Below are 6,065 nucleotides of genomic sequence, written 5' to 3' on the forward strand. Positions count from 1 at the left end.
AGTGGGCAGCCATCCAAGCAGGCACACCGTGATGATTTTCCCGTCTACCGTAAACACTCTGCCCGCATTTAGCTGATCTCCTTAGTTGGTTTTCGGTTAAAATCCTGTCCCAAATATGAAAGATGAAGATTCTTCAGTGTCCCTTTGAAAAGAGGGCACTACCCTATCCAGATCTACTGCACGTATGCCTCCATTGAACTTTATGTTTCCAGATTACTTTGTGATCTGTAGTGAGAGTAGGTAGCAGGAGGGGGTATGTGGTGGATAAAATAGATTGAAAGTCAGCAGAAGCAAGACAACATTATTTTGAAGAGGCGGAAAAGAAGGGACCAAGAACGCATCAAGTGGGGCCACAGGAAATCCGAATGTTCACTCAGAACTATTTAATACGTGTAGATAAGTGGTGATAAACCATATTTTCAAGCTCATATGCAGCGCTGTGTTCTTCCACAGATTTATAGTGTGAAATGTTGAGGTGCATAAGAATTTAAACAATCTTATGATGGAGAGTTGTAAAGTGTTGCAAAGTAGGAAAAAAGTATTTAGACATTTTACTTGAGTACAAGTTATAATCCTACTTAAGTAGCTTACCATGCCACAGGTTGTATATTCAAATGTATTCAAAGTACCTAAAGTAAAAGCATTCATGTGTAATGGCACTTGGAGATTATTGGAACATAATCAATGAATCATTGATATGTATATCTCTTTAATCTTACAACTGTTGATGGTTTTAATTACTTATATGTTGCTCAGTAGCTTGACATGATAATAATGTTATTATTAAAATAATAAAGCTTTAAAAATAAATAGTATGGATTATGAAGTGCAGTAATTCAGTATTCAGAATATACTGGAGTAAAATGAAAACTATAATCTATTATATAAATTATATTCCTACTGGTCCTATCCATGATCTCATCCAGTGATGTTGGGGATTGTCGGTTTTAACTTGGCTGTGTTGGGGTGGCACTAGTGGGGACCAATCATATTTAAAGTGGGCTAGTGCCACACCTCCCTTCTAGACACATCAATGCCCCAATTTGAATTCTAGTTTGTGTTCATGTCTGTTAGCAAAGTTGTTTTCGTTTCATTTTACTTGCTGCTTTGTGATCATTCTGATTGTTTTCACCTGTTTTCGGCACTCCTGTTTCTTGTTAGTTTGAAACACAGACACTGTTCTGTGTTGTCCATAAAGCTCTGTGTATTTGGGCTCCTGTTTTGTGGATTTTGTGTTGTTTTGGGACTTTAGGTGCATTAGTTTCCTGCATCCTGTCCAACACCTCTACGCTCCAATTGATGACGACCAACAATCCCTATGTAAAAGCTAATTCACAAGGGAGCTGCCTTTTTGACAGGTGAATTAGTTAGCCTTCATTGCTAAGTGTTGCATAACTACAGTGATGACAGAGTGTCCTGAAAGTTTGCTTCTACATATAGAAGTGATGACATTATTACACAAAGAGGGGAGCAGCAATGGCAGGTAACATAATACAAGAGGTTAATCCAAAGTTGCACAGTGTGCTGTAGCAGTATGGAGCCAATGTGAGCTCTAATGTACCATCTTTTACTACCAGCAGTCAGCTGCAACTTACCATTAAGCATTAGTGTCTGGTATAGTTCCTATTTGGATACAAAAGCTAGTTAGGTACCTGCTGCTGCCACTGTTGTTGTTATTGAATGTCTAAATTTATATTCACTGTGTGTGCCAAGGAGGTTTGGAGAAAAGCTCTCTTAATTCCAGGCGAGCAGATGCAGACTATGTTTGATGTCCTTGCCAGGCAATCGGGAGAAAATGGCTGAACCCCCTTGTAAACAACAGTATCCGAGGTATGTGCGGTGTGGCAGAAGACAGGATGGTGTTAAATGGGTTGTTTTGGAAAGTTGGGCAATGATACTGTGGAGGAGGAGAAGATGATAGAAACAATCAAAACCCCGGGGGACAGTCAGACATCATGCTCACAAAAATACAGCCACCGGTTGTATAACGATAGCTTATCAGGCATACATAGCATTACATCAGTGGTGCATTGTGAAGTCATGTGATGATTTCCCTCTGCATGAAAAACTCCAAACAGAGAGAGAAGCACAGACTGGCTGTCTGCAGGAGACGGACACATACGGAAATAGAAGAAGCTGACAGATTATTCAATACCGGGTTTGGATACATGCAAAATAAACACTCAAGACAGTAGCTTTTTAATGCAGAAAGTTACAGCAGACGATCACTTCAATCAAATTATGGTGTCAATCACATGAGAACAGAAAGTAATAAGAAAAAGGCACCAAATGCAACATGTTAAAATGCAATGTGTCATAAATATATAATATAAAACTACACTTTAGGGCACCTGTATGAAATATTGTTCTAATAATGCATTATTTTAACAACTTTTTTCACTCATTCCCTGATTTTATTGATTGTTTCATGTGACAGGCTAAATATAGAGATGCAGTGATTTAGAAAAAAAGAGGAAGAAGAAAAGAAAGAGGCAGCAACACTACCTCCACCTCTCTCTCATTCTTCTACCAATTAGCATCCAGCACTGTGCCTCCAGGATACCTGAAACCATGACAACAACAGGCTACTGTTCCCATCTGAGATCTGGAGCTCCATCTGCTGTTGCTAAAGAGGAAATACAGGCTGTGTATCCCTCTTTCACATCTCACTTTTAAGAAAGGATTGTGGAGGAGGCGAGGGGGATAATTCTATTGAATATATATGTAAGAAACTGTTAAGTGTAATGTTGCCTTTATGAATGAACTTTCATGCCCAGAAGACACCTATTTTTGGTCAATCGTTAGTCACCAAACATTTCTGAAACTGTAAATACACTAAACTGATAAAATGATCTCTGAATGTCTACTTAAGAAAGACCACTGATCTCAAACTGCATTTCAAATGCCACAATGATGGGTGCCTCTTACGGTTGCTTTTTCAAAAATTCCACCACCACATAACATTGTGAGTCAGAAAAACAAAGCAGCCCTTTCTCCAAGGGAACAAAATGATCCGGGTCTTGGTACATGCAAAGATCCCACAGCCTCCCTTGAGACTTGCTTTAAAAGGAAGGAGACTGACAAAAGGCCAGAAAGGTGCAGCCCACACAGTTTATATTCGTGGTCAGGTACCCAGACTGGCTGGGTACAGCGCTATTGTTTTCCATGCCTCACACCACACTGTGCAAAGTTATTGCCTCAAAAGCCCTGTTGTTGCATCAGCATTGAATTATGAGTTGCAGCTTAGTTACCCACAGCTTTAGACTTGAATTTGATTGTGTACACCTAGCACATGTGGCCTAATTGTAAAGATAATTATAGACTTTTATAACAGCAATAACATTTTTTTTTAAATGTGTTTTTTAAAAAGCAGGGCATAGACCATGGAGGTGGCCACCTAGAGCATTGCCAGCTGGACAGGCACACTCTTAAAAGTCTGGCACTGATATGCAGTATGCCTTATATATTGCTGAAAACATTTTTTTACTAAACACCTAATACTGAGAATTACAGACAGACTGTAGGAAGGGGAGGAGGAACCTAACGGTCTTTGTTTTAGCTTTTCCAACTTCACACTGCTTAACAATGTTACTGACCTTCCCTGCAAACCTTCTGATATGACATGAGCATCCTGCTGCAGGGTGGACTTGTGTGGATTTACTCACACAGCCCACAACAGTCACGGTAAAAATGAGCTATTAATTATTCCAGACACAGAGATGGGCGTCAATCAGAATCTAACAGCAAATCACAGTTTGTTCTTTTTAACATCTAAGACGTGAGGGTCAAAGGCATCAAATCCTAATTGCACAAAGAGCAACTAAATGGCTACAGCTGGCTCTACATATTAGAATCCCTTCTACACATGAAAGGTTCCTTTTATGGAAAAAAGAATCAGAAGCAGTGTTAGGACCATACGTACTTGAATAATGAATCATATTTTTGTAATTTTGCCCCTGTACACCACCACAGGGGATTGTAAATCAAACAGTCCACATGTCATTGAAGTGCAGGCTTCAGCTATAATTCAAGGGATTTAATAAAAGTATTGCATTAACTGTAGCCATTTTAATACACAGTCCTAGATTTTCAAAAAGAAGGAATGCACTGATCAGCAACACCCACAGGAAGGACACGGGAGACAACTAGTGGATGATCGCAATTATTTCCTAAGTTAAAATAGACCCTTGACAGCATCTAGTCATGAACAAGCTTGATGAGGTAGGCATGTTATTGTCAAGACAATCGGGAGATACTTGTATTTATAACAAGCTGCAAACCACTGGTTACATTAAAAAGCAGGAAGGGAAAATTAGACTTTACCAGACAATATCTTAACAAGCCTAAATAGTTGGAAAATTTTGGAAAATTCTTTGGCTGGGTGAAACCCATGTAATCTTGTACCAAAATGGTGGGAAGATGCATACCACATCATTTGTCGGACATACTGAATGCAATGTTATGGTACTGGTATTTATGGTTCCAGTGGAATTTAGTCACTAGTGTTTGTTGATAGAAGTAGCAGGATGAATTGTAAAGTGTAGAGGTCTATACTTTCTGCTCAGATTCACACAAATTGCAAAGATGATCCAATAAAGTAGATGCTTCACAGCGCAGCTAGATAATAACTCACAACATTCTGCAAAAGAAACCAAAGAGTTTCTCAAGGCAAAGAAATCAAATATTCTTCAATGGTCAAGTGAGTGACCTGATCTCAGCACAAATACAAGACTGAAGGCAGACAGAGTCACAAAGAAGTAGCAAGAGGAGAGGAAAGTTTTACCAGTTAATGGAATACTTTGCAAAATCTCGTGAATCTGCATTTCAGTCATATCTTGACTGCTTAAATTAAAATCCACTGTAATGATGTACAGAAGCAAAATATTTGTAAAAAGCAAGTTTTATTGTCAAAATACCTGAACTTTATTGTTTGTCTACTGCTAAGACCTCTGCCACTTCCTTAATCACTGCAATATATCAATAAAAATTAAAGAGTATACTAGAAAAAAATGAAAAAAATACAAAAAAAACAACAACTTGCTGTTGCAGTTTCACTATTTAAGCAAGTAGTCCACAAATGAAATCTATATATGTTGAGGTTTGGAGAGAAAAGAGGGAGTATCTTCGAAGAATACTTAAACCTTCTTAACCTCCTTCCTGATTTCATCTTAAGTGGAGCAGTTAAGAAAAAACTTAATCATTAGTCTTTCTTGGTACTATGAGTGGCAAGATATTTAACTCAACTCAAAAGGGAAGATATTTATGGATAGCACTAAACAAAAAATCCAATAATCACCAAAATCTGCTGGTCCTAGTTTTTGTGGCTAGAAAAATCAGTATGAGAAGGAGATGGTTGATTAGAGAGCGCCTCCTAAAACCGTGATAGAATTAATTTAAAAGGGGTTTGGTTTAATTAATTTAAATTTCATCACACTACAAGTACCAGTGCCCTTCACACATCCTAAAATCCAACCATGACACCGGCTGCCTAACACTTACCCAGTCAACTGTGAAATTTAATTACCACCATTGCATCAAAGCTCTAATGAGACAATTAGCTTGTGCCATCTTAAAGCTTTGCTCCTCATTAGCGCTGATGGCCGCAGCACATGTTGGTGGCTCAGTCACAGTCCTGCCCTCACACTTAGGCTGGAGTCTTCCAGCCAGAAGCAGGTTTCTGTAAAAACTAATGAGTCACTAGAGTGAGACTAATGCATGAGGTATGCAGGCCTGAGTGATTTCTCTATCCACACAACACAAAACAGAAGAAGGCAGGAAGTATTAAAGGTAAACCACCCGAAGACTGCAGCTGTCTGATTGTACTTATTAATGCACCAAGTTTTACCTAATTTTGTAAACAGGCCTATCATATTAATGAAGAACATATTCATTTCAAGTCCATTAACATTTTTCTTTTCTGTTTCACTGTGATGAAAATAAGATTAATCTAAGATTAATGGCTGACAATTAGTTCTGACTCATCAGCCCAGTTTTAGTTTATACATACAACTTTAGCAGCAAAAACCTCCAGTGATCATTGTCTCTATGACTTCATCAGTCTCTCA

This window comes from Rhamphochromis longiceps, linkage group LG10, assembly GCF_057381845.1.
Source record: "Rhamphochromis longiceps isolate RC_006_pf linkage group LG10, R_longiceps_female_GT1.1, whole genome shotgun sequence".
In the NCBI taxonomy this organism is placed as follows: Eukaryota; Metazoa; Chordata; class Actinopteri; order Cichliformes; family Cichlidae; genus Rhamphochromis; species Rhamphochromis longiceps.